Source organism: Euleptes europaea, chromosome 5 (assembly GCF_029931775.1).
Source record: "Euleptes europaea isolate rEulEur1 chromosome 5, rEulEur1.hap1, whole genome shotgun sequence".
Lineage (NCBI taxonomy): Eukaryota > Metazoa > Chordata > Lepidosauria > Squamata > Sphaerodactylidae > Euleptes > Euleptes europaea.
Window position 1 is genome coordinate 2,495,962 of NC_079316.1, and position 6,999 is coordinate 2,502,960.

A 6,999-nucleotide genomic window follows, 5' to 3' on the forward strand; every position below is an offset into this window, starting at 1 on the left:
CCCAAACCCCTCTCCTCAGGCTCCACCCCCTCCCAAAATCTCCAGGTATTTCCCAACCTGGAGCCGGCAACCCTAATAATAATCAATAGTCAAAGCAGAATCAACAGCAGTCAAGAATCAAGGGGGAAATCCACAGATCAGAACCACGGGTCAGGCCGTGGGCTCAGTGGCCGAGCCCGCACAAAGTCCCAGTTCAAGAGAACCAGGCAGCAGGGAACGTGAAAGACCTCCGCTTGAGACCCTGGAGAGCCAGAGGGGACTACCGGCTCACAACAATCGAGGACCCTGCATTAACTGAATAACGTGCTTTATTACACCGCTCCTCCAGGCCTGGGAAAACTGTTAGCCAAAAAGCCAAAGGTGAAGACTCGCGCGCCCACACGGGAGGGGAAGAGCAGTGAGAAAATGGAGGTCTTGGACGCTTAGACATACAGCCTGGCGTTGCCTCAAGCAGTGTTAAGAAAATTGCCACCTCAGGCTCCATGGTCCAGACTACTCTGCATACTTCTCTACGGCCAGGAGGCATCAGAATAGGGCCAGGACACAGCATTCAGGCCCCACGATGCCTCTGTCCATTTGCGAGCCCCGCGACTTGCTTGCCTCACGGACAAGGCAGGCCTGTGTTCAGGTCCCGCTCTACAGCTTTCCAGTCCGTGCTAAAACTGCCAGCCTTTTCACCCCAGTGGACTATTCACATGCGCACACACACAAGAAGATTAGGGTTGCCAACCTCCAGGTGGTGGCTAGGGTTGCCAGGTACCTCTTAGTCATTGGCGGGAGGTTTTGGGGGTGGAACCTGAGGAGGGTGGGGTTTGGGGAGGGGAGGGACGTCAATGCCATAGAGTCCAATAGCCAAAGCAGCCATTTTCTCCAGGTGAACTGATCTCTATTGGCTGGAGATTGAAGCGGGTCGTGCTGTTGAAGTGATAGGCTCTTAGAAAGGACCACTTCCTGAGAAGTGATATGTTATCTTATTCAGCCGGTCACTCACTAAGCAGGACTCAACGACTTTACCTACTTTTAAAAAGCAAGTCTTTTTATTGAAATACTAACAGTAAAAATGTGTAAATGCAAGTTACAAAGTCTTTACACTTTGTTACAATGTATGCTGTGACAATATATTTTACAATGTATGCAATAAAGCAAGCAAGTCTTACATACCATTCAATTTGAAAATCCAACTTCAAATTTTAACAGTCAAATAAGTCTGATTTAGTATAAAGTATCTAAGTCACATTCTAGAATAATAATTAAAACCATACATACCAGCATCTTTCTTCTGAGACACTCTGATTGAGGTCTGAAATTCTAGTCTTACTGTGTCTGTATTTATACTGTTTCAAACCCCTTAAAAATGCTGACTCAGAGCAAAGCTAGCTGAGAAGTCCTCCTCAGTTAAGTTGAGGAATCCTTTTTCTTAGGTTGAGGAATCCTGTTTCCCAGGACTGAAAAGTCCTTCACCCATGCCTTATATGGACTTCTTTTCCTTTTAGTCCATTTTACTAAACTATAAACAATCAGTTTTATAGCTTTGTGAGCACTCTATATACTCAATTTTAACACCATTCTCATCTCCAGCATAATACACATTCATTACATTCATTTGTGAAGCAATAGTATTATAGTTACATGTTTAAACCAAAAAACACAATTATATGCTTACATTACAGTAATTAGCATTGGCAAGCCTTGTGGCTTGGAGGGTGGAGAACCTATAATGTCAATGGAAGGGTGAAAAGACTTATAATGGCATTGGAAGGGTTGAAAGACTTATAATGCCATTAAAAAGGATGGAAAGACATGTAATGCCATTAAAAAGGGTAGAAAAACAGTTTATGGCATTGGACGGGCAAGAAGACTGTTTATAGCCGATAAGATATGAAGTGGGCTTTTGCTCCTTCGTTAAAAAAGGTGATGAAGCTCTTCACTAAAAGGCTAGTAGAGCTCTTCACTGTTGATATAGGCTAAAGGGACATTTCTTCTGCCATCTGTCAGTGTATTTCAGAAACATAAGCTTAATGAAACCAGAGGCTTTAGGTCCTTCTTTTTAAAAGTAAATACACCTTCAATTATATAACTGTGTAGCTGTTTGTATGTGAAGCGTCACTGTATAGTGAATAATTCTGCATATGTACAACAAAATACCATGGTTTATGTGCTGTAATATGTCAGAGACTGTGACAAGATCAGTTGTAATAGCAGGAGATCTCCAGCTAGTACTTGGAGGTTGGCAACCCTAGTGGGAGGCTGGAGATCTCTCTCTACTGCAATTGATCTCCAGGCAACAGAAATCAGTTCCCCTGGAGACAATGGCCGCTTTGGAAGGTGGACTCTATGGCATTACGGTATATCCCATTGAAAGACCCTCCCCAAACCCCGCCCTCCTCAGACTCCTCCCCCAAAATCTCCAGGTATTTCCCAGCCCTGAGCTGGCAACCCTATAGAAGACGCCCTTCAGGAGGGGAGCTCTTTATGTATGATAACGGCAGCAGAAAAGCATCCATTCCGGAAAAGCAGAAAGCAGAAAAGGGTCCATGCCGGGAAGACTGGGAAAGTAAACTCACTGAATATGCAGTAATGGCTAAATTAACTAACTATGTGAATAATAGGCCAATCAAAGAATTTCAAGACGAACAGAAAGCAGTCTACTTATATTATTCTTCAAAAATGGGGAGCAGAGAAGGAGGTTGATGAAAGGATATATATGAATTACTACTAATAATAATTGTTATATTGTATTGAAAAAGTGTCAAAAGGCGGAAAAAATCTCAATATATATTATGGATGGATGATAATAATATATCAACTCAACTTTTAATATTCAGGAAGCATTTTTAGACATTTATGTTTAGATTTATAATAGTCATCACCACTGCAAGTTTTTTATCTGTTCCATTTAATCACGATTCACCATAATATTGTCTAACATTCTTATCGTGTTTATCAAGTATTCTATAGGGTACCCTACGAAATGTGTGCTTAGATGTAATTTAATAATAATTTAATGCTTATTATACTGCTATTTACAGCGCATTATTGTTGTTAGCATCATTTATTGTTTATTATATATGTATACTTTCCTAATCTTTTTCTTTTGATGTAATTGTAATTGCTGTTGTGATATGGTTTCTATTTTTTTCTTTTTTCCCTGTACTGTTTATATTTATAAAAAATATAATCTTTTTTTTTTAAAGGAGAAGAGCTCTTTGAGCATGCTCAGAGGCATTCAGGCCCTTATGCTGATCTCATTCAAAGCTGTTTCCTTCAAGAAGGGAAAAGATACTCTGTTCATGCTTAGAGTCTGTTTCATCTATTTAGTGTAAAACAGAAGCTAGTCCACAATGGAAAGAGAGTCCCCCCTGCCTGTGCTCAGAGACTCTTCCAAGAACCTGTACGATATCAGACTACAAGCGGGAAGAAACCAGTTCAAATCCTCCCCTCACCATGAGTCCACCGCTCATGTAGGAGCAAGGAATCAAATCCAGTTCACCAGATTAGCGTCCGCCGCTCCAAACCACCGCTCTTAACCACTACAACACGCTGGCGCTCAGTGGGTGACCAGCCATTATCTCACTCTAACACACCTCACAGGGCTGTTGTGAGGATAATACAGAAGGTGAGACCCACAAAGTCCACCCTTTGTTCTTGGAGGGTGAGATAAAAATATATAAACTAGATTTCCCTTTTTTTGAGAAAGAAAGAGCAAACCCCCCTTTTAGTTATTATTTATTTAATTAATTCATGCATACCCAGTCTTTCTCTCCAATGAGGACCCAAAGCAGCTGACATTCTCCTCTCCTCCATTTTATTCTCACAGCAACCCTGTGAGGTAGGCTCGGCTGAGAGAGTGTGACTGGCCCAAGGTCACCCAGCGCGCTTCCATGGCACGAGTGGGGATTCGAACCTGGGTCTCCCAGATGCAAGTCCAACACTCTTCACCACTACACCGCTCTGGCTCTCCTCTGAAAAGGACTCTGCGTGTTCTCAGAGGCCCCCAACGTGAAAGTGGCTGAAATTTTGAACACCAAAGTCAGCCAACATAAAGCACCTGCCACACTTCTTTTCTCTGCCACTAAGACTGGCAGCAGAGTCAGTGGCCCTGTAGATAAGAGTTGCCAGCTCCAGGTTGGGAAATACCTGGAGATTTTGGGAGTGGAGTCTTAGGAGGGCGGGGTTTGGGGAGGGGAGGGACTTCAGTGGGGTACAATGCCATAGAGCCCACCTCCCTAAGTGGCCATTTTCTCCAGGAGAACTGATTTCTATCATCTGGAGATCAGTTGTAATAGCGGGAGACCTCCAGCCACCACCTGGAGGTTGGCAACTAGGTTGCCAGTTCCAGACCGGAGAAATACCTAGAGATTTTGTGGGTGGAGACTGAGGAGGGTGAGATTTGGAGAGGGAAGGAACTTTAATGCCATAGAGTCCAATTGCCAAATCGGCCATTTTCTCCAGGGAAACTGATTTCTATCACCTGGAGATCAGTTGTAATAGTGGGAGATCTCCAGCCACCACCTGGAGGTTGGCAACCCTACCTGGAGGTGAGCAACTGGCCAGCCGGCCCAAGGCAAAGCAAAGGGGGGCATAATCTGTACCACTCTGCCCATTACAAACCAGCTGAACCTTGGGAAATGTACCTTTGCCAAAGGGCAGGTAGAAAAACCTATTCCCCCCCCAGAACTACAATCCCCAGGGTTCCCTGTGGGAAGGAATGTCAAGTCAATAGAAAAAGTTCTGCCCCAAAGCCCCCACTTTCCCCTTGCAGAGTTACAACCCTTTTTGCTGGAGGGCAACTCATCCACAAGGAATTTGCCGAAAAATACACCAGTCAGCAGGGCAACAGGACTTATTGTGACAGTGGCCAGTCCAGCCTGGGTTATCTTTCCCTAATTTGGGGGCTGTGGATTCTTCCCAGATGTACCACTGTTAAAACCCAAAGTATGTAAGAACTGACCCTCCTAAATCCATCCAAGAGTTTATCCAGGGTCCAGTTTCCGACAGTGGCCAACCCCAGGAAAGCCTACACATAGGTCCTAAAGCAGGGATGGGGAACCTCAGGCCCGGGGGCCGCATACGGCCCCCGAGGACATTTTTTGTGGCCCTCGGGAGGGAGGGGGGGAAAGAGGCCTGCGGCTCTCGGCGGCACAGCATGCACGCAGGAGCAGATTGGACTTCGGGGGGCCTTTTGTGGACTCTGGTGGGGGGGAAGGCATGGAGCCTGGGGCCAGGTCGCATTGGGGCCGGCAGATATGTGTGTGTGGGGGGGAAGGCTTTTCTCTCTCCCTCTCTTTCTGTCTCTTTCTTTGTCTGTCTCCCTCCGTCCTTCTCTTTCTGCCCCTCTTTCCATTTCTTTCTCCCTCTCTCCCTTTTCCTCTTTCTCTGTTTTCCTTCCTTCCTCCCTTCCTCCCTTGCCGATCGCCCGTGGGCTGCGCCCCCCTGGTGCCTCGTTTGCTGGCTGCCCTCCCACCTGGGAGGGGGAAGGACCGGGGGAGCGGGGGCGCCCTCCAGGCCTTCTCTGCATGGCCTCCCCTGGGGCTGCCAACCTACAGGTGGTGGCCAGAGACCTGGCAACCCTAGCCTCTCTCCCCCCATTAGGAGATCTACACATGGAATGGCCCCCGAATGATGTTATAAATGTGCAAATGGCCCTTGGCAGGAAAAAGGTTCCCCACCCCTGTCCTAAAGGAAACAGCAAGACAGCACAAACTGGTTTCCAGAGGTAGACTGCACCTGAACCTGGAGGTTCCACTGGCGGAACTCTCCTCCCTCCTCCCCTTTTAAAAGCATCTTTGCCAGCGTCCACTTCACGGGACAGTACATTCCACCAGTGAATCGTGCACGTTGCAAAGCACTGTTTTGTCTGTCCCTTATTGAAGCTGCAGCGATCCCAACAGACAAAATCTGGCTGCCCACAGCTTCCCTGGGGAGGCAGAAGGGTTTGGGACTTGTGCTGCGGATTTCTTTGGCTCCAACCCTGCAGTATCCTCTTGCCAGAAAGAAAGGGAAGGCGGGAAAGGCAGACTCGGAGAGCTTCTCTGTGAATTCTGACTTGTTTTCTAAAGCACCAAAGAGAAAGGACTGAAATAAAGCACCGGGAACCACAGCTACGTTGGAAAGGCAAACAAGAGGCAGGCGAAGAGACTGCCCCGTCGAGTTCTCAATTTCCTCAGTTTTCCAATGAATCACAGACAAATATTAACCGAGGGGAATAAATAAGCTGCCAGGCGAAGCGGCCCCATAAATGGCCACGCAGCTCTTTCCGAGAGAAAGTGGGTCAGAAGCCATAAAAGAGCGTTTGCTATCCCACTTGGATTCACCCAGGACAAAACAGAACACCAGCCAGACACACGCACACCCTGCGAGTAGGCCTCAAACGTGGCCCATGCCCACAGAGAGAGGAGTCCCAGGCAGGGCAGGCTGCCTTTGCCGGGACTCCCGCACGTCCCTCTGCCTGTCCCCCACTTGCAAACCACGGCCCAGTTTGCCTCCTCCTTAACCAAACACACATGGCTCAAAGCAACCCGCCTGCCATGCCAACGCGCGCCAACTTACTGGAGTCCGGCTCCTGGCCCTCCCTTGGGACGCTTCGCTGCCGAGCGGAACAAATTTGGAACCCGCTCCAAGACCGGGGGAAAGTCCAAAACTGACCACAGCCAGCGGGAGCGTGGAAGAGAGAACAAGAAAGGCCGGGGTGGGGTGGGGGGGATCTTTCCCCACTGCAGGAATTCAAATCTTGCTTCCACCAGGCCCTGAGTCACCTCCCCTCCCTTTCCAATAGATCGGAGCACGGGTAAACATTTCCAAATATGGAGATCAGAAGTACAAAAGGGATGTCAGAAGGATCACCCTCCTCGCTGCACGCTAGAGACAGAATTTCCCCGTCCTGGGTCAATGTTTAACTCCCCGCTGTGTACAGTCCAGGCGTTACGCCCGACTAGCACGACAGGCCTCAAGAAGTAAAACGCTTCCTGCAGAAAAGACGCTCTCTTGTTTAAATCTCTT

General features: G+C 47.5%; 1 protein-coding gene across 1 annotated transcript in view; it reads right to left on the minus strand.

The window, feature by feature from the left end:
• Nucleotides 1-6,651, minus strand: part of LPP (LIM domain containing preferred translocation partner in lipoma) — a 242,359-nt gene extending 235,708 nt beyond the window's left edge. The window contains exon 1 of the mRNA XM_056849722.1: nt 6,550-6,651. The gene's annotated coding sequence lies outside the window, so the exon portion shown is untranslated. The remainder of the gene's footprint in view (nt 1-6,549) is intronic.
• Nucleotides 6,652-6,999: the final 348 nt, after the last annotated feature.